The sequence below is a fragment of the Tyto alba genome, unplaced genomic scaffold (assembly GCF_018691265.1).
Source record: "Tyto alba isolate M040663 unplaced genomic scaffold, T.alba_DEE_v4.0 Super-Scaffold_1, whole genome shotgun sequence".
Lineage (NCBI taxonomy): Eukaryota > Metazoa > Chordata > Aves > Strigiformes > Tytonidae > Tyto > Tyto alba.
This window is the reverse complement of record NW_024881261.1, coordinates 4,102,971-4,125,353: the sequence shown is the minus strand read 5'-3', so window position 1 is coordinate 4,125,353 and position 22,383 is coordinate 4,102,971.

Sequence of the window (22,383 nt, the reverse complement as noted above, 5' to 3'; positions counted from 1 at the left end):
AGCCCCTAGATGCTCATCCTCCTTGAGCCGGGTGACACCACCCGATGACACACGTCTGCTTAAAGCCGGCTTCTGCTCTGGGGACTTGCCTAGGATTATTGCTCAATCTTCTTTCTTGAAAAGCAGCCCATCCTCAAAGGCAGCGGGTGCTGGACTGCCGGCTCGGACTGCCTGCGGCTCCAGCCCGCGAGGTTTTGCTGGCAGAGGCAGAGATGAGCAGGTAGCTGCTCCAGCGAGCTCGTGCACGGCAGCACAGAAAGGCCGGCAGCCCTGCCAGGAGCCAAAGCTCCTTATCTTCTTGGGACCTGTTGGGCTGCTTCAGATATCTGCCCTTGATGCATACGCCATGGAAGCTGGAGTCCAGAGCACCAAATCCAACAGCTTTGCTTCTCCCCTCAGAAAGGTCTACGTGGTTTTGGCCCAGCAGCTTCATCACGGTGGCTTCGGTTCACCACTAAATGACCGTCCAAGAGGGTACGAGCCGATGGTCAACAGCCCTCACCCTCTGCGATGGTGCAGACAAGCAACAAGCTTGGTGGGCAACCACGGTGCCACAAGCCCAGGGCATCCCGGGAGATCCTCCACCACCCCGGCTCCTCCGTGGGAGTTGCACCCTTTACCCCAGCAAGACCCAGCCAGCTCCTCGGCTCTGCTAATGAAAGCAGCACGGCAGCCTGAGGCGAAACACAACTACCTGGAAACGGGGAGATCCAACAATAAGCCGATGACTATTTTGGGAGAATCTGAAAAACTGTTGAGCAGTGATTTATTCAAGAGATTCAGCAGTTCACCAACTTTGCGAAGCTTCGGAGACGGTAAAAATGTAACAAGTGAGTCTCTTGCATGAATAAAAAATTATATTTTACATAAATTAAATATATAATTTGATTAAACATGTTTATGTCTTTGCAGTGACATTTAGAATAGGAAGTATTCATTTTCTGTTTTGAAAGGAAAAAACTCTTTCAAATGTAATTTGAAGCTGTCAAACCAATCTTCTTTACAGATCTTTTAAATGTCACATACCTTCGAAAGGGGATGGCAGATTCCTTTTAAATATGCAATTGCAAACAGTCCAAGCAAAATCAAGAATTTATTAAAATATGCTACTGACATTTACACTGATTAAGTATAGCCCTTTCCTCACTCCCTTTCGATAAGACTCCCCTACAAAAGATGTGTCACAACAGCTCCTATTAACGCCGCGCTCGCTGTAATTCCCCAACGCGCAACCAGCCCTTCCCAACCAGCAACAGCCAGCTGCAGGAGAACCACCTGCCTCTTGTTTTGTACGGGGACTAATAATGAATTTGCGGTTGCTTTACATGAAGAATTGTACTTTTTGATGATTTCTTACCAGCATGCCTGAAATTTATAACCAGAAATATTAACTGCACTTACTTTAAATCAAGTGCAGCACTATACCTAATGGCTTTAAATGGAAGAGTGTATTAATCATAAGCATGAAGAAAACCTACAGCAACTCATTTCAGACAACTTTATGTTAGCAACCTGTATGTTTTGTTTTATAATCACAGTATCTCTCCTCAGATTATTCATTATTCTCCCCAATTAGAACACATTTCTGGATTTTTTTTTTTTTCTCCCCTTGTCCTTCTCTTTTAAGGAACAGAGGAAAATCCCCTCAGCTACCAGTGAATGGTCAAGAGCATCAACGATGGCAACTCCCGTTCTCACTCACTCCCCCCGACATACTGGATGTTTTAGGGTCATTTTATTTTTTTAGAAGACGAAGAATTTAATTAGTATTTCTCCTCCCTTGTCACCAGGGCAGTGAAGTGCATGGACATAGCTCTCATTAGCATTAATGGAAATCCCCACTGTAAATTCTCCCCTGTGAAGCAACATTAAGAGCAAGGCCATCCTGAGCAAGAATACTCAAATTGGAAAATAAAATATACCTCCCATTTCTTGCTTTCACCACAGGGAAAATGTAATGAAGTACAGGAGATTAAGCCACAACTCCTGTATCAAATCTTCCTTATACTCTATAATTACTCAAAACAACGTATACAACAGTCACTCCTTGATGCTGAGAATCTGTTGCATGTTACTGAAAGACTTTATTCTATTGCTCTCAACTTTCTGGTGCAGAACACAGCAAATTACAGCACGGCCATCGTAACATAAATCACAGTCACCACCAACTCTGGCTTACTTAAAGCTTACACTCAGTACTTAAAAATCAGAGAATTACTGAAGGCACACTTAGTACTGCAGAAAGCACGCCGGTGCCCCACAGCAGGGACACGAGGCAGCCCGCTGGCAGCTGTCTCTGGTGATCACACTGCAGAAGGTGTCCAAAGCAAGCTCCCCCAAAAATAGCCAGGACCACAGTCAGCATTTTCTTGGAGGACTCACGCATGACATTCATCATCACGCCATAAATGAATTTAATGTAGTTACGGACAGAGAGGAACTCTGCACAAGGCTCCAACACCCAACCTCCCACCCGTGTCCGTGACAATCAGTGTTATCATCAAGATGCCCCTCCATCTAATTCCTGCCCACCCACCACGGAAAATACATGCTGGTGGGTTCAGCTTGTAAGGAACAATAAGGTGACTCCCTCCAGTCCCCTACATTTTCCTCCACCACTCGTTGCAAAGGGCATCCCAGATTTTTGGGGGTTCCCAAGGACACCCTTTGGAATGATAACTGTCAATACATAATTCCTCCGTGAACAGCTACTCTCCGGTTTATGGATCTACCAAGACCTTCCGCTGATACAACACTGACGATCAGTGTCATAAACACTGTTTCAATAAAACCAGTGGAAGTTTAATATCCTTCTCAAGCACATCACTTTTGATGGGTTTCTCAAGCACGCAAAATAAGTCACCGTTCCTCCACTCTGAGCTCCTCCTATCGCTCCCCTAAATCACATATTCTGTACAACTCCAGGCGAGCTGGGCCACCGGAGGAGATCCTGCCTGATGCCCACCGTGCTGCTTGCACCCGGATAAACTCAACACCACATGTGGAACCTCGTTTCTTCCTACAGCCTCCTGAACGACACGGCAAGCATCATCTTCCAAGGTGAGGGCAACTCAGCACATGACAGCACAGCAGCTTCTCTATCCTGTCCAAATCATGTTTCCAGCTCTCACAAAAGACAATGAATCATTTTGCTAGCAGATGCAGTTATTCCCATTCCTTGCACTTGGAAAGTGCTCCTTGGCCAAGACTCTTCTTCAGTGTGGGGACAGCAAGGAATTTGTGTTTTGCCTCTGCTTCTCCACTTACCCAGCTGTTTTTATACATGGTAATACACAAATGCAGGAGCAACCAAGCACTTGAGATATCTCAAGCTTTGGTCATTTCCATCCCCACTGATTTGTGGAGTCCAGTCTCACCAATCCCTTTGATCTGCACTGCTGGGGAGCACAAGAGTTAAGCTTTCTTAGTATATAAATCAGCTTCAATCAGCCCACGGTACTTTCTGTACGATCTTCTGTAAGATATTCAAACAGGCTTTGTCCACAGAAACGAGTGGTCTGGACTTCAAGCAGGACTCCTTCCCTTTTCTGCTTTTCCAAAGACAGAGTGAAGGAACCAACCACCAAACACTGCATATGCAGTATTTGCAAGTGGGTTTCTCCCCTGAGGAGAATACCTTCAAACCCTGAAGGTTATTCTCATGAAATGAAGCCTTGGGAGGTTATCAGTAGGCTGGATGGAATTTTTTCCCCAGACACTGGCAACACCAGGACATGCCACCAAGAAAAGTAGGAAATCTGCCCAACAGGCTTTCTGAAAGCACAGCGAGTCTGATCCACATCTGAGCTACTCTGAAATACAATTTTGGACCACATCACCAGCTGGTGAAACTCAGCATCACTACAGCAGCACAGCAGAAAAAGAAGCCTGGCCTCCGTCACTGCTCCAAGGCACAGGACCATCCCTGATTTCCTCTGACAGAATCAGCACACAAGTCACCAATGCTTTCCAGAGCCAAAGCAGGAGGTTTGCCTTTATTTCCACTTTACTACACTCTGCTGATCCAGGACATGACGTGAAAATGCCAAGTATGGAGTGACAAGATTTAACAGTCAAGTGATAAAGCACGTCTGGTGCAAAGAGCCTGCTTCTGGAAGAGAGGTATTTAGCGATTCTGCTCTGTCGTGTGAGCAGCCCGGGCGCATGGACACATCTCAGGAGGCCAGCCCACAGAAGAGCCATGCCAGCCTCACATCCTCCATGAAAGCAGCAGAAGACACACTAACTCCACTTAGATTGGCTTCTCAGTCAAGTTTCCACACACGAGCTTTCCAATGACAGCTGCAAAATCCCCTCTGAAGGAGTCAGGCCTGTCCAAAACCATCCCCACCTCCAAGTAGCCCCCTCACTTCTTGAGTGTTTCCTAACCCATATCCAGCAGCCCACGTCCTCCTCCATCTGCCACGATGCCACCACACTAAACAGCACCAGCAGCTCCAACGTTAGATGTCCAGCAGAAACACCATTTCTCCCTCCTGAATCCTACCTTTTGCTTCATTTGTGGAAGCAGGAATAGGAGAAGCAGCCGTGGAAGGAATATTACACAAAGATGGTTATCGAAAAATTATAGGAACATCACACAAACCCTATACAGAGCGTCTGAGTATGTAAGTGTTTCTCCTGCCATAGCATAATTAATGCAAAACACACTGGGGTCGTGTTTTTTTCTCCCGTGCAATGCATGCATTATTTTTGTTGATGCGTCTGGTCGGGTTTTTGAAAGCCATCACTTCCTGCATTCCACAACAGAAACTTTACACCCACAAAACCTGGTACCATTTCTTTTTATTCTTCCTGTCTCTATTCTATTTATTTATTCAGCTATCCAATGTGAAAGGCCATAAATCGCACTGCTACTGAAGTCACAGGGGGAATTCCTTTAAACATAAGTAAAAACTCATAAATAACTTCCTGTAGTCAACAATGCATTCATTTTCTTCTCTGCTTTCAGACTAATCTTCCAGCTAGCAAATCAAAACAAGTATCAAAATGTAATTATTCCACTGTGATAATCATCTCCTTATACTCAGAGCACACCTTACCTTATTTCTTCTCAAATTAAAATTAGCAGAGAGGGTCGGGGCAGTGGGACGGAGAGGAGGAAAGATTAGGAGACCTTGATAAACCCAAGGTATGACAAGGAAACTCTTCAACTTGACCAAAGTCCCGCATCTTGAGTGGAAGGCATTGGTTGGTGGAAAAAAAAGTGAGGCCAAATGCAATTTTGACTCACTTTATATTAGTATGATTCACAGTACAGTTTTCAAGGCAATGAAGTGCACGATCTCAAAAAAAGATTATTTAAATACCGGGACAATTCCCCCAAACTTGCTGGAAGCAATGCAGCTACAAATAAAGCCAGGAATTAGTCCGTGACAAAGTCAGCAAAAAAGGCAAGAAAGACTTTGCGAAATGCACCCACACAGGATGGGTGCAAGGACGGGGCTCGGTGATTGTACCCACCGACGTGGGCTCGTCGGGGCCGAGCAAGGTAAATGCCCCAGAGAAACAACCCCCCCCAGTCAGGGACTTGCTGTGTTACACCACTCCACACCACCGGCTTGCAAAGTGACGGCCAGCATCAACAGCAGGGCCAGAAGCATCAGGCTAAAAATAAACTGACAAAAATAAACTTGCCTCGGCTGCCAGCCTCCTGAGGAACAAAATGCACAGGACTTGAGGGGGAAAAAAAACCCAACCCTGTAGTCAATTCGCATCGAGCACATCGTACGGCGTGGCACAGCAAAGGGACGGTGTCAGAAGCAAAAAGGTAAGAGACTCACTGGAGACCGGGCATGGAAATACAGTGGTGACTGGATATGGAAATGGAGCAGAGGCTGGATATGGAAATGGAGCGGAGACTGGGCATGGAATTGCAGCAGGCAAATGGTAGCCCACCCAAGAGCATCCTCATCCTCCCCGGAGCGCAGCTGGGAAAGGCAGAAGCTGGCACAACCCACAGGGGAAGGTGATGCTGCAAGCCAGGGAAATGGAGACAGAAGGCAGCTAGTGACCTTATTCTATATCACACTTATTTTAAGTCTTTTCCTTTCACTGTTTTATTTTGTCATCTTCAAACTAAACTCTCGCTACAAGCTTTTACACACCAGCACCTTCCACAAGTCGTTGAAAGCGTGCCGATTTGTAGCACTGAAACAATAAACCATGCCAGGCACGCTCAGACATTAACACTGAAAACATCAGCATTTCAGACAACAACCGTTTTATTTCAAAGGCTGCAGGTGCATAAGCCCGGTGTGTCCAACGGAGCCCCCGCTCACACGGCCCCGGCAGCACCGTCCCCTGCCAGCCCTGTGCCTCACAAATGCAGCCGCACCTCAAAAGCAAACACCTAGTTAGCTTGGATTCCTTCTTAATCTGATTTACAAGACTGCTTTTTTTTATTAGAGAGTTCAGGAAAGGATGTCAGAGTCGCTTGGATGGGGTCTTTTTGGAAGTTTGGTTTTTTGTTTTTTTGTTTTTTGTTTTTTTTTTTAACAATGCTCTGAGCTGGTTAAATCCTTAAAATAAAAGAGGATTATACTGAAAACACAGATGTATCCTTCAATGAGGACCACCATCAATTCATCGCTGAGAAAGTTCTCCCCTCCACAACACACCTACGTGCTAGGACTTGAGGAGCTGCAGTCTCAAAGCCAAGCAGCCAGGTCCCGGTGCCAGGCGCGTCCCCCGGCACCAGTCACAACCTGGGGGAAATCTTCTGCAGCACCTTCCTCCCCACGGACCTGATCTTGAGTTTTCTGAGGGCTGGGTTTTTTATTTCGCTAATCCGTTTGACACCTTTAAAATGAGAGATTCCTAATTCTGTACAATAGAAAATGATTTTTGAAGTAGCTCTGTTACTGATGAAAATATACATTTAGTGATTTAGAAGTAAAAAAAAAAACCAAACAAACAAACAAAAAAAAAAACAACCCAAAAACCAGACGAGATCTTGGATAAGCAGAGGCTCCCACAGCTGATGATGAGCCACGGGGCTTTCCCTTCCCCATTTTGGACACCCCGCATGGTCTTAGCCAATTTATTTAACTCACCTATGCTCTGCAAAATGTCTTGAAAACCTCAAATAATCTCAGTACAATTTTAAAATCTCGTATCACTGCTATCAGCAACTTAAACTCCCTACCACTCACCTTATACTGAGTTTACATTAGGAAGAGAATTAACTAGATACTGAACTGTTCCTGTGCCTGTTCAGCAAATACCAGTACTTTGGTAGTTTCCTTATGACTTGACAGAATTCCCTGTAATTCCCAGGAAGCCCAGCCCGGCCACGTGCTGGAAACCTGCCGTTTCTGGGCACACCCCTGTGCAAGTTTCGGTGCTCAGGTCCTGGCCCTCGGACGCAGCATCGCTCACCCAACACAACGCCAGGTCTCGGGTGCCCAACCCCAGCACTGCACGGACAAACACCTGTACCTGGAGGAAAGCAAGGCTTGCTTTCCCTTAAGTATAAGGAAACAATCACTTCAGGGATTGCTCTGCACAACTCGGAGCAGGTCCAGTCATTAAAGGTATTCAAGAGGCCAAAGGATGGTCGCTGAAATGACAGGCATTTGTTAACAAAATGTGGACACTTCGTACACCCCACGCTGTGGGGGACATTGCTGTCGATGGACATGAAGAAAAGAAAGTCATGAATTGTTGGCAGAGGGTTAGTTTGTCATCACAACTAAGCCTCAGCGCTGTCCCACGCCATCGTGACGTGGGCTGAAAAGACAACTGCCCCAAGAACGGCAAGAGCAAAAACTGTCTGAAAACAGGATAAAACCAGCCTGAGCCCAACAGGAGCGTTTCTGAGTGCCCTTTTCCAACACACCAGTCAACAAAATAAGGAAAAGCAGCAGCACCAAGGAGGCAGGGGCAGCAGTCGGGAGGTGGGGGGTGGCCACCCTGGGCTCTGGGGGTGCAGGGACCCCACCAGCACCCACACCTTCTCCTACCGTGGGGCAGCCAGGGTGGAGAGCGGGATTGCCCGAGCATCTCAGCCACACGTGGCACACAGCCGTCCCAGGAAGCAACACTTTTTTTATGCCTTTTTTTCCTATTTGTTATTTCCCAGTCCCCCAAAAGCTAGAGGACACCAAGCATCATTACGTGTACTGCAACCTGAACGTGGCAGGAAATTTTAAAATTTCAGCTGCATACGCAAAGCCCTCTAACACATGTATATTTTATTTGATTTACTGTGATACTTTTCTTCCATCTCTTGAAAGTAATTTTTCTCTAAAGCGTAACTGCTTAATTGGCAAGTGTACAAAATATAATTACACTGCATACAAGTTACAATATTGCTTATGGGAATATCACTGTTGATGCATTCTGCTTTATTTTGTGTTTAATCTCTATTAAGAGATCTGTATGAAAATAGCTAGGTACTCTTGATTTTATAAACATGACATGTCATTCAGTCATTTCTTTGCCTAACCAAAGCCCAAAACAAATACAACTGGAAGACAACAGAAAATTCCTGGGCTAGCCTAACACATCGAAATTAACAACGTTCTTTTGTTTTCCTCTAAAGAAAGTGCAACGCACAGGACATTGAAAGAAAAAAAAAAAAAAAAAATCACCAACCTCTGCAGGCTTAGGTTTGTCACATCCATTACACCACCAGAGCAGTGTAAGGACACAGTACATAGAAACACGTTGCTTTTAATGACAACTTTAGGGGGTTTTATTGCATTTTCCACAAGGACCTTTGCAGTCGCATCTTTTACCGTGGAAGGACAGAGAAGCAGTGCAGAGACGTGGATGCCTTGTGCCAACATGGCAAACGGTGCCCGGTACGCGACAGCAAAAACCCCTCTCTGCGTCCCCAGCTCTTCCCAGCCAGGCCAATGCAACTCCCATCGCATCCACAATTCCCACTAAATTCACATCCAGCCCCACGGCCACCCCCGGAGTAACTCCCCATCCTGCTGGCGTTTACACATGCGAGTAACGTTACGCGCAGGAGCAGAGATGCCGTCTGGAAACGGGTCTCGCTGGTCTGACGGCTAACTAATATCAGCATGTTTTAAGTGCCTTAAAGGTTTATTTCATTTGCTTGAGTAATGAGATTAATGTGATGTTTGTTTGTTTAAGCTAAATCATACAAAGCCAAACATCTAAATGTCCTTAATTCACAGCATTAGCCCAAGCTGTGCTACCATGTCAGCCCGCCTTACTACTCTGCTTTTAATTGCACCAACAAATTCCTATTTTGTTCCACTCTCGCTCCCAGAGGTCAGCCAGCACACAGAGACCTCGAGTGCCCAAATAAACCACTAAACACTGCCACGTGCTGCCTAATGTTTTCGTGCGCTCCCTATTTTCTTTGCAACTAGGCTTTTAACATATTCCACTTCCAGACCTAAAAAAGCCAGTGTAAATCCAGCAGATATATACATACATATATATACACACACACAGGGGATCTGAAACAACGTTGCTGCCATGCCAGCTCCTACATACTCAAGCACAACACAAACCAGAGCCCAGCAATCCCACAAACCTCACCCATGAATGATGGATGAGATGGACCGATCTGCAAACTCACCTAAGAGCAGAGTAAAATCTGCAAACATCCAGTGCGCGTTTGCGCTTCAAAATAAAAATAAATTTGCACACAAGCGTGTTGGTTTTCTTCCAACCATGACACAAGCAATGTGCAATTCATTTTTAAATCCAGGTTTGGCCTGTTTTGATCAGTTTGCTCTCCTGTCCGTATTCTTCCGCTCGGGACTTTCCTGCCAGGATCAGAGTTATTTCTGATGTCCCGTGGCCACTAAGAGCTGACTCGGAGTTTGCATAAATTCTGCACAATTAGATAAAGGACATGACTATTAAAAAAGGTCATTTTCCCTCACTTCCCAACTGCAACCAAATTAATTCACGTCTGACCCAAGCTTTAGCCATAATATGGGCTAACGCAGGCCCTGCTAACCTCTTCCCTACCGTTAAGTACCTGGTGTTGACACTGGAGGTAACTCATCCTTGTGACAGGTACAAGGAATATTTTAGGGAAACAGCAGGAAACGAAGAACCTACAATCTTTCCTGAGCACTAAAGGTCACATCCTGAAGTCTCAGCCTTCAGAGACAGGTCTCCTCTCTGCGCGTCATCCTCTTGAAGAAAATCCACAATGCTGGTGCTTGGGATCTGCGAACATCTGGACGCTCTCATTTAAACGATGGGCTTTCATGGATTTTGAGGTCAGAAGAGACCACTGTGATTTTCCAGCCCGACACACTGCACACTAACTTACCGAAATTAATCCCTGCTGAAGCGTCGTTCACTCCAATGCACAAACCCCCCTGAATTCAGCGTTTCCAAAGGTGGAGAAACCGCCAGCACCTTCAGCAGCCTCTTCCACCACCAACGGTGCCGAAACTCCAGCCTTCCCCTGGCTTCACCTTCCCGCTATCGGGTCTTGTTAAAACCCTGCTCGCTAGACCCAAGAGCTCTTTATTATTCAATTTAATTCTCCCCATGGCAACACTAATTGCCTTAATCAATTTACCTTCCAACACTCTCCCGGCTAAGTCAAGCGGACGGAGGGCCTGGACCCTTTCCCTTCATCCCTTCCCGACTCCGCCGGCGGCCCCGCAGCCCTCGGCAGGCGCCGGGGACACGGCGGCTGCCACGTCCCTCCTCCAGCCCGGCAGCCACCTGCCAGCCCAGGCAAGGAGCACACGAGACCTTTGGCCATAATATCATATTAGCAGCGCTCACTCGTGACTCCTCGCTCCTCTATAAAGACATGATTTCTCCAGACAGCATCCTGGAGGTACAGCCTGCGTTGTTTGCTCTTAGATAGAGAAATTTACAGTTGGCCATCTGAGAAATATTACCTGCTTGTATCCAAGCAATACAAATTGCTTTTACCAGAGGTCAGTCCTTTTCATTATTTACCACTCTCCCAATCTTACTGACATTTCAAGCTTTAGCTACGGTGACTCTCTGCCTTATCACGGGCTGCTCACAAACACGTTAAGAAGCATAAGGACAAAAACAAGTGCTCAGAGAGGCTGCTAGAAACGGATGTTTGGAAATTATTTCTGATTTTACAACTGTATTTTGAGAACTGACACTTTGCTGGGTCTCAGCCAATCACTCTTTTGCACATCCCCAGCCAAAACAGCGGTGCTGTACCAAGCTGCATTTCTTGCTGAATTTTAAGTAAAGAAAAATCCCCGCAGTTACCTTGATCAATCACATCATCAAGGACTTTAAATAAAAAAAAAGCTAGTTTGAAAGGATGTGCTGCCCCTAAACTCACGCTGATAGAGATCGAGCGCACCGCCGTCCTTCCCTCCGTTAAACAAGTCCCCTACCAACAACTCGAATCGTTTGCCCAGGACTCACGTTAAGCCGACAGGTCTGCGTTCCTCAGTCTGGCACATTTACTGTTTTTCTATACTAATACAGCATCCGCACTGCTACAGCTCAGGGGGAATTCTCCAGTGTCTCAAGACTTGGTAAAAAAATACACGTTACCAGCTCAGTTTACTCTTGTAAACCTCTTCCATGAGAGACGCCGGGGCTGGCGTACAACGGTCTGACTAAAGCATTTGCTGTTTAATATTCACTTGTACCACAGTCATAACAGGGGTCTAAACATATCATTACTTCCCCCCCCTTTCCCCAAAGTGTAATATTTTTGCCTTTTCTATTAACTTCCCTTAGTAATCTAGCTTTAAGTCCAGTATTTTGCAGAAACTGGTGGTTGTTCTCATCACTGCCAGCCACAGCTTCTCTCTGCATCCCTGTGCTTCTCCCTCCGAGCTCTGATTTCTATTCTCTGCTCTCAGTTTCCCCTCTCGGGCACTCGGATGGGCAATGTTGACTGAATCATAAGGGCTGCGCACCCCATTCTGGCATCCAGCATCTGAAACAGCTGAAGGAAGGGCGATGGTTGAAGGTGAAGCAGGCAAGTGGAGACCAACTTGGCCAGATTCTTCCTCCCGATACAACAGTCAACTAAATTTTTTTCAGAAACAACCGCAACAAAAAAATCACTGGCTGCAACCTCACTGCCTGGGGCTAAATAAGAGTGAGATTTCATACTCCAAGCAAGGCTGGAACTAGCATTTAGTGAAGCTGGGTCATCTCCAAGAAAGCACAAATTCAAGAAATATGCCAAACTTTTGGCTAGACAAAACTAAAATTGCACTTTGTCTCCCCAAATCTGTCTGTGTTGCTTCTTTCTAACACTCACAACTTTTGTTGTTGAGATACAGAGATGCAGATACAACCTTCCTGCTCTTCAGACATTGCAGGTGGGAAAAATACGTCATCCAGGCGCTTCACCTAGGCATAATATTACAGCATAGAAAAAATCCTGTTTCCTTCTAGGAATGGAAAATAGGTGTTTCATCTGAGAAATGTTGTTGTTATTAGCAAAGGGCAAAATCTGAAGTCAGCATGGGTATTCCAGTACAAAACTTCTGGATACCCTAATTCTAGGCTTGAATGTTGCACCGTACCATTTTTGTATGAAAAGAAGTACTAGCTCAGATAAGCGGCAAATATAAAATCTACATGAGCTTCTGCTGTGGGATCGTGAAACTTCAGATAACTGCAAGATCGTGAAAGCTGATGAAGAGGGGTTTTTCTTTCCTTATATTGAATTGAGATTAATTTTATCCGCAACTAATCACAGTAAAGCTCAAGTCTCTCAACTTTTAAGTGTGAAAGATAGTATGTAGCCTAATTACTTTGCTTCAATTGCTGATTTCTTACAACATCTCCTCTCATGAAGAACTTGGTTTTCAGCACAAAAATAATAAAAAAGTCAACGCTTTATGACAGCTCTATAGGTACCACTACCATCTCTTATACTTGGCCCAGCACATTTTTAACGGGAATTTACAGGGTTTTCCCTCCAGCTAATAAGAAGGATATTCCCCACACAGACATATGTTGTCATAAAACTAAAGGGTACACTGATAAAAAGAAGAGAGTTGATGAGGAAAGCCAAGATGCAGTTCCTCAAAGGCGCCTGCAGAAGGCCGACTTTTAATTAAAAACTTTATCTGGAACATAAACTACGAGCTCCTCATGCCCAAAGTGTTCCTAGTGCATCAGCCGTAGAGGACTAAGGGGGCCATGGAGAACTTCCACCTCGGGGAAGCCTCAGCCAGGTACGTCTGCGGATGTAAGCTCGCACGCTTGGGATGCTGGAGCAGAGAAGATGCAGGGAAGCCGGGGACAAGTGGACTGCCACCGTGCTCACAGCGGCACACACAAGCCGGGCCAAGAGGGAATTGTTTACGGTGAAGGGAAGGACCATGTCACGGCGGCTTCTCTGAAATATAAACCACAATATCCACAGAGGCAGGCTGAGGACCTGCAGAGCTCATTGCACCCCAGAGCGTGGCACTCATCATCTGCACCGGAGGCAGCTGAGTGATTAATTCCCAGGTTTGTGTATTTTCTGCCCTAACGATGATGACGCCATCAGCTCCATCAGTACGTCAGCTGCATGGAAACGAATGGATTTCCATCTCCTCCTCCTGCCTCTTTCAGGGCCGATCCTGTGCTCCCTGTACACCCATCGCTCTTCCCAAAGACCACCAGCGTCCCAAGGGGGCTCAGCCATGCTCCCACCCGGGATCACCTTCACTTCACAGAGCCGTACGTTATAGTTATTACAATAATAACCAAAAGCTAAGCCAATTTTGGAATATCCTACAACTTTGTGCTAACCTCCTCAGCACAGAAGCTACTCTTTCCCCAAAGCAAACGGGTCACTTAAAAAAAAAAAAAAAAAAAAAAAAAAAAAAAAGATAGGCAGCATCCATTACGTATCTGTTATATTTAGCAACAGAGAATCCATCTGCATTATTCCTGGTCTCATTAAAGACTTGGCTCCTTGTAAATATTATGTCTCTAATCCACACATTCTCCCTCCGCACTGTGCTTCAGGGGTCTATTTAAGTAATAATTGGTATGCGTTGTTGCAAAGAAATAGTGGCTGAGTGTTTGACAACATTACACAAGTTAATGTACATGGGAGCAACTGCAGCGGTCCTCGTGTGAAAAATCAATTCAGAGAGGTTCCTACCAGCATCTCTGCAAAAAATTCACAGCCAAGGTACCTTGTGCTTACTACACCTGGGTCCGAAGAGGGGTGTCATTTGGTCAACCTTGATTTGGTCACCGTGGTGGCAAAGGTCCTTCTTAATCTCACACTGCTCAGACTGCTGGTGGGGATTAGGGAGAGGACCTGGGCGAAGCAGAGTTCAAAATTCAACCCAGCAGGTTGCTTTAACCATAGAAAACCTACAACTGGCAGGAGGGGTGGGTAGAAGCCCAGAAGTAAGCAGAGCATTTACTTTCAGCAGGACCACTAGTTTTTATTGGATTAACTGATACACGAAATGAGTGCCAGATAAGGTTGGAGGAGCAAGTCATTAATAATTAAAAGCTACTACTGATGTATTCGAGTAACTTTTACCATAAAGTCCCAGAACAGATGGGACTTTCTGGATGCCTAACACGATGCCTACCTCAATTCAGCCAGAAGACAGTGTATTTGAAAAACCAGGCTGAATTATCTAAAACCACCATGTAATCCAAGCACACACTTCAGGTGGGGAGTGGGGGTACCCTGGAAGGTGACGGCATCCTGGGGCTGTCCTCCCTCCTGCAAAACTGCAGAGCAGGGACTCTGCTCCTGCCTGGAATTTCAGGATGGGCTAAAAACCCCATAAAAATCCCACAAGTTGGCGACCCCACACTAATGACCTCCCTGACGGGTCGATGGGTTCATCGAAGTCGGCGCTAACGATCAGGCCACTCTGGTTCCACCACGCATTTTTCCCCTCCGACTATTCCAGCTGTATTTCTTTTTAATAATCTCATGGAAATTACAAATAATATAACCCAGGCACTAACAAATCATTACAGAGCAGGAAAAAAAAACACCACCAGCTTTGCCAGCAGGACCACCAAGATCTTCCCAGGCAGCACCACTGTGCTCCCCCCTCACCAGACCAAGTACAACAAACGCAACCGACCAAAGCGAACCCCAAAGCTCGTGCAGCAGGGATTCTCTCGCAGTCTCAACACTGAAAGTTCAAGTAGGACATCAAATCTAGGTGAGATGGGAGCAAATTTGGACTCAGGCACCTCTTTCCTTGAAGGTAAGTGTGACAAAATGGGATTTCTGTTTCTCAACAGTCCAGTACCTCTTTTACAAACAAGACTTCATCTTTCTCTTTGCAATCTCACCGTCACACTTCCCAAACGCGACATCCCGCCAGCATTACCACCTCAGAGAGGACGAACAAAAGATTATTTAAAAACTCCAGATGTTTATTCCTGTGAAAACAATTCCTGGTTCTTAAGAAATCATCAGAGTTCAGGGTGCAGGACAGGGGAGTGCACACGCATAAAGCATCACTGGTCGTTGTTGAACCAAATAAATAACAACTGATTCTTCTGTGTTCTGTCACCCAAAAATCCTGCTGACTTCACAGAAGATGTGATCTCTCCCAGTACTCTGTAAAATGCCAAAGACCCCTGTCTCCCCACCACGATGGGGCTGAGCAGAAGGAGAAGTCACACAGGGCATAATGAGAAGCTTTAGTTTCCATGCCCTCGCTGGGGCAAAGGACGGTCACGGCATTTTTCATCCTTTCACCTAAAACTTATCTTTATTTTATTTCCTCTGGCAAAGGAGAAGGAACAAAAAAAAAACAAAGGAACAAAAAAACAAACTACAGGAACATGGGAGAAGGAATGAGAGTTGGCCCAGGAGTACCTGGGCGTGACAAAGGGCATTTTGGGATCACATCTTTTGGGATCACGCACGGCGGTGGAGAGAACACCAATTCCTGGCTGAAATGTTCGTGTTGTCCCAGTCAAGAGTGAAATGGGTGGTGATTTGCCAAAACCTCCCCTCCAAAGTTTCAGTGTTCCCTGCAAGAGGGAGCCCTCAAAACCACCCTGCACGGTCCTTATTCGTCTGTGAGCCCCGATGCCATTCCTCCTGGCAGAGTCTATCATCTAAATATCCTTAGCACAAGAAAAACATTAATTTTAAGAGTTAAGTGGGCTGTGCTGAGGAAATAAAAGATATTTCAGGACTTTATCCTTCTTATGACAAAACTGTTATTCTTATTGCAGCAGGAGAACAAGTATAAAAATTACTAAGATCCATATCACACCTCCCTACTCTCTGTTGTATCCAAACCGCAAGAGCTAGGAGACAGGCTCAGGGTGCTATTCTCAAGCTCTGTGGAATAACCAAACATACAAAAAGGTGTGATTTTATTGAGGGGGGGCGGGGGGAAGCTGCAAACAGATCTGGGGGGACGGTGAGGAGGAATCTGCTGGGGGTAAGGGGTTCCTGTACTCTGAAAAATCCCAAATTTCTAGGGCAGGTGTAATCACCCCAGCTTGAAGAGCTCCTCACCAGCAGCTCCACTTCTTTAACTTACTACAACTAGAATATCAAGCAAAGGAATACTTGCTAGATCTGATGTGAGGAGTAAATATGACACCTATCAGATTTTATGACACAGCATCACCCACTAGATTTTAACAAAACACTTGCAAATTGCCAGTGCTGTGTTTAGAGAAGCTTTTTCATTTCCTCTGCTTAAACACGAAGCCACTTCCAATTCCCACAGCTAGTAAACAGCACAAAAAAAAAAAAAAACAAACCAACAGTGCAAATTAAATCTACCTTTTCCAAAAGGGTGGGCAAACCCAGATTCAGAGGTTTTTGCATTAAAGTATATATTCTTACCAGAGTCAGCTGAACTGAAGAAGTTTTAGTTGAACTGCAGCCAGCCTGATGGATAAATCGACTTTCCTGGCCAAAGGTTTCGCTACCCTACTTCCAACTCCTGCCCGGGACCTCATACTTTGAGGCTGATGTTTTTCCCTAGAGAAGGAATATTAACGCTGGACCTCAGTGACAAGTCTCTGTACTGAAACGACAGCGTTAAAGATGACAGCCTGGGCTACAGTTTTTGCTATGGGGAAATCCTTTTGAATGTTTTTCCATGCAGGAAAAGCACGAGTGGAAAAGGGCTTTGCCCTGGGAAAGCGGGTGGGGATAAGAGGGAGCTGTGGGGCATCACGGCCCGGAGCCAAACCTCCAGGGGCCAGCACCAAAACTACCTTAAAACCACAAGAAGGTGACCGCAAAAAACCCATCATCTACAGTCTGTACGCTTTAAAGTTGGCAATAAAACTTGGGACTGAGGAAGCATCTCAGTCGGAAATTCTAGGGGAAAAATGAAAAGTCAACCGCTCCTGCAACCCGCATTTCAAAATACAGGAGGTGTTCCACCGCTCTGCCTCAACTATCTTATTTTCTATTCGCTTTCAGAAAAACTCGGTTCTGATTTTTAAAAAGACTTCGATTGTCCCTGACTGGGAGAACTCGCGTGAAGGGAGGAACCGCCCGAAGCCCCCAGATGCGCCCGTGTTTGCTAACGATGAAAGCCAACCTCTGTCCCCGCTCCCGGCTAATGACTAACAGGTGGGTTTCCCAAACGGGTCCAAAAATAAAAAGCTCCTTTCTAAAAATACCGCCCCGCGTTTACAACGCCAGATTTTCCAGAAAAATACTGACGATAGCTGACGTCTCCCAAACAATCGCTTTTATAGGAACTTCAGGCTGCTCCTGCAGCAGAAAGTTTTGCAAGGCAAAGAATACAAATCTTTGTTTAAGATTCGAGCCCCGTGGACGAACCCATTCCTGCAGCCAGCTCCGGAGCTTCAGCACAAATCAGCTTTATGGTAATAACAGATTACAGAACACATCGCCACAAGTAATTTTTTTTTTTTTTTTTTTTTTTTTTTACTACAGGATGCGTAATTGAAACGTCTGCGATTCAACAATCACCTTTGAATTCATAAATACCTCATAGTATTCTGAACACACTCTCCTATAATGAGACCGTCTTCAATTTTCCTTGGTAAAGAGACCTTTAAAGAATGCTAAAGCAGGTCGGCGCCCTTATGCACTGATGGAAACAGGAACAAAAGCATTTTGTCACCAGGCATCTCGTCTATCATTATTTTCTTCACTCTGCTTAAACAAACTGAAAAGTACATGCCTTTTTTTTTTTTCCTCCCCTCTCTCCACATCCCCCCCCCCCCCCCAATATCTGCAATAACTGCAATTTCATTCCCATCGGTAAGCCACCATCTGTATGAAAACAACGGTCCATTATACCTAACCGGCACCGGCTATCGTTTTTCCTGCTTCACTAATGTTTTTTAAAACACAGGATTAAAATGTCATACCATCCCTCACGTTCTAGGGAGCCGGGTGTATTCCTCTCCTCTGGTCACGGTATACTTAATCAAGTGTGAATGATTAAAGTACTTCAATTAGAGCTACGTACATTCATTGCAGGCAATTCAAAGGCAGCGGAGAAGTGTAGCTGAAAGAAGAAATTACTTCTACTACTTTTGAGATCTCCATCTCCCACTTCCCTCCTCCCCAGCGCAGCCAGGCTGAGCCGTGGGACCCGGCAAAGTACCAAACGCTAAGCCCCACGCAGGATTTACCTTAGGGGCACGTCCCTCGGCAGGACAAAAGGCTATTATTTCCCCCACAGCAAGTTGGGAGGGGGGGGTGGGGGGGGTGGGTGTGTATTTTTTTGGGGAGGGGGTGAAAACGCGTAAATCCACGCACCCGCTCGGATTTTGCTTTCCAGTGGTAGAAGGGGAGGGTTTAAAATTGCCAAATCGGGAGGGGTTAAAATGTCCAAGTCGGGAGGGGGGGGGGGGGGAATAATATAATAAAGAAATATTGAAGAAATGTAATATTTTGAGCCCCGCGGAGCGGCGCCGGGAGGAAGGAGCGAGGCGCGGCCCGCGAACCGCCCTGCCCTGTGGCTCCGCGCACCTCCGCGGGTTTAAAGCCGGAGAGTTGCTAAGGGACTGACGGGCGAGTGAGGTTATTCAGCCTAAATAAAAATTTTAAATTTGATTTTAAAAAAAATATTAAAAAAATATTAAAATTATATATATATATTAAAAAAAAATAAACCGCCCCTCCCGTAAAAAAAAAAAAAAAAAACAAAAAAAAAAACCCAACCTTGCGGATGGCGGCCACCAGCTCCGCGTCCCCCGGCCGCCGCGGCCGCGGAGCTGGTGGCCGCGCCGCTCCGCGGGGTTGCCCCTCGCCCAAACTTTCCTGCCGCCGCCGCCCCGTTAATCCCCCGGCAGATGTTGGCGGCGGCGCTCGGCACTAAGTAAACAATGCGGGGCCCGCCACAACAAAAGATCTCCCACTTCACCCCGCCGCTCCGCGCAAGTTGCGCGGCCGCCTCCCACCCCCATCACCTCTCCCCCTCCGCCGCCTCCTTCCTTTCTCCCCGTTTTCCTCCTCCATCCCCAGCGCGCAGCTCCCAGCAAAGATGTCCTCGCCCTCGCCTTCCCCTTGTCCTCCGCTCCGCGGAGCCCCGCGCAGTTTCCGCCGCCGGCCGCCCCCCTTTTTACCTGCTCCCGGCCGCCGCGGCTCGGCTCGGCTCGGCCCGGCCCGGCCGCCGGCAGCCCCGCTCCGCTCCTCAGCGCCGCATCCCTGCCCGCCGCCGGAGAGGAGCCACCTTAAAACCGCCACCCGCTCGCGCACCGCACACACACACAAAAAAAAAAAAAAAACAAAAAAAAAAAAAACCCACAACTTAATCCTTCCCCCCCCCCGGCCCCCCCCCGCCCCTCCGCGCTCCTGCTCCGCCCGCCGCTGCGCCGGGAGCGGACGGGGCCGCGGAACCCGCCGCGGCGCCCAGCAGCAGCGGGGAGGATGCTAATTGCAACTTGGGAGGGGGGGGGGGAGGGTCGCTGGCTCTATTTTTTTTTTTCCCTCTTTTTTTTTTTTTTCCCTTTTTTCTTCTTTTTTTTTTTTTTTTCCTTTCTTTTTCCTCTCCCTCTCTCGTTTTTTGTTGTTTTTTTTTTTTTTTTTTTTTTTCTTGTTGTTGTTGTTGTTGTTTTTTTAAGCCAGAAAAAGGGGAAAGTGCCCGGGCGGCGCTGGGCGGAGCGGACTCTCCCCCTTCTCCGCGCTGGCTGAGCGGAGGGAGAGGTAGGGGATCTCACTGCCCTTTTTTTTCTTTTTTTTTTTTTTTTTTTTTTTTTTTTTTTTTTTTTTTTTTTTTCTTTTGGGCAATAGGCGGGGTCTCTCCTTGCAAACCAATGACACAAACCCACATGGACCAGCCTCGCCCCCTATAGATACTCTTCACTACAAATAGGCTCTCTCGGGGGATTAGTGGATCAGCTAAAGTACAAACAGACGCAGCGAGGAAGGGGCGGGGGGAGGCTCCGCGGAAGGCGGGGGGGGGACGACACACACACACACACCCACCCCCCGGCCCTCCCCGGGGCGCACCCGCGGGGCAGGAGCTTCCGCGGGGCGCGGAAGCCGCTCCGCGGGGCGCGGCGCCTGTTGCGCTCGGCGGCGGTCCGGGAAAACGGGGGGGGGGGGAAGAAACAGGCGGCCGCCTTTGTTCGGCCACCCGTGCTCACCGCGCCCGCGGGGCTTCCGCGCCCCTCCGCGGGGCCCTACGTAGCCACCCCCCCCCCCCACACACACACACCCCCCCAGCGGTGCCAGGCCTGGGGGGTCGCTCCCGTGGTGGGGGGGTTCCTGCACCCCGCAGCCCTTTGTATCACCGTTGCCCCCCCCGGCCGCTCAACTCCGCGATTTATTGTCCCCAACCCTTCCGCGCGTGGGGTTCGAGATGGATGGCGTGAGGCCAGGGAATAAAACCCACCCGGCACGCTGAGCCCGCGCCGTTGACATCTTAAAAGACCCCCGGGGCTTGGCACGTCCATCCCCGCCGGGCGCCCGGTTCGGTGGGGCTGTCGTAGAAAATCACGAGATCCGGGTCGTGTTTGTATCCCGCGTTACCCCCGTAGATTTGGGAATTAATGTTTTCACAGACGTTCTTCGTCTGCTTATCGCAAGAATGTGGGCAGGTGGTGATCCCATCTTTTTGTTGTATAATCATCGAGACTTCTGCATTATTATCTATCCATCTATCTATCTCCCGTGTTTCTCAATCAGCCTGTGAAAAAGCACGTTCCTCTTCTAGTCAAATAAAACCCTTGAGCCAGATCAATTGTCCATCAAAACTAATAAGCGAGCTTCAGTTGTCGTGGGCGAAATTACGTGGTGAAGAGGCTAAAAATCTTGATTCTTACAAGGACGTTTTAGGTCCTGGCTGGATGTTTACCCCAACGTCCTCCCAGCACTTGCTGCCAGGAGCTGCTGCCTCTGTCCTGCAGAAGTTGAAGCCTCTCGCCGGGGCTCCCCGTGGTGTAGGTGCTGAGATGGCCGCTGCTACCCAGGCTTTGCACAACGCAGGGTGCAGCTGAGCACCTCCAAGTAGCTTTGTAAGCAAAATTTAGCAGCTTTCAGCTGGAAGATGCATCTAATTCTGCACTCTTGCCTTTGGCAAAAGTCCCTCCGAAGAGAAAACCCTGCCTGCCCGCAGGAAACCTCACCACAAAAATCACAGTCTCCGTATTACCGGGATTTCTTGGATTTCCATCACTAGCAACACTGCTAACTGTCAAAATATTACGGGCAGCTCCTTAGCACATGGGACTTGGGCCGCAGTGAATAACAGCGATTTGCACCAACCGAGGACTTGCCCGTGGCATTTCAGCCGTGATTTTTTTTAAACCACCACCGTTCTTTGCTGTAGCCAGTTTGCTTTGTCAGACGTTATGTGTGCAATGTCTGGGGGCACGGGACAGGAAAACAGTAATTGCTGCTAATAAATAATGTTGAGTTCATGATATAAACAAAGTAAGTGACATACGTTGAGGCCAGAGACACAAATAATTATTTCATTACCGGAGCAATTAGATTACAGGTTGTAAAGGAGAAAGCTCTGAAGCGAACATCTTCAAGTTTAGCAGTGGGCAATCCTCAGGCATGTGGATTTTTCTTCAAACTATTTGGATTGCGATCGAACATTCATCAAGTGTGAAATAGCCTTTGTAATTAGATGCCAGGAAAGAAGATACATGGTAGCTTCGGTGGGAGGCCTGAAACGCAAGGTTTTTAACTTAAATTGCAGCTTTTAAAACTTCCGTTCAGCTGCTGCCCAACCTTGAAGGAGCTGCAACTCCTCCAGTATCGCACTGGTTTGTGCAAAATTCAGCATGTGCTTGGGGTGGGGCATTTTGGCTTCCCAGAGCTCGGGAGCAGCAGTTTTGGGGCAAGGAAAAACTGGAAGAGCTGGAGGAAGGGGACTGTCCTGCTGCCGGGGCAGGCAAGGCCAGACCTCTCTTCTGGCCTCTTCCCTCCAGATTATTTCTGTATTTTATCTGCTTTCTGGACAAATATTTCAGGCAGTAGGGTATTACCTAAAAGACAGA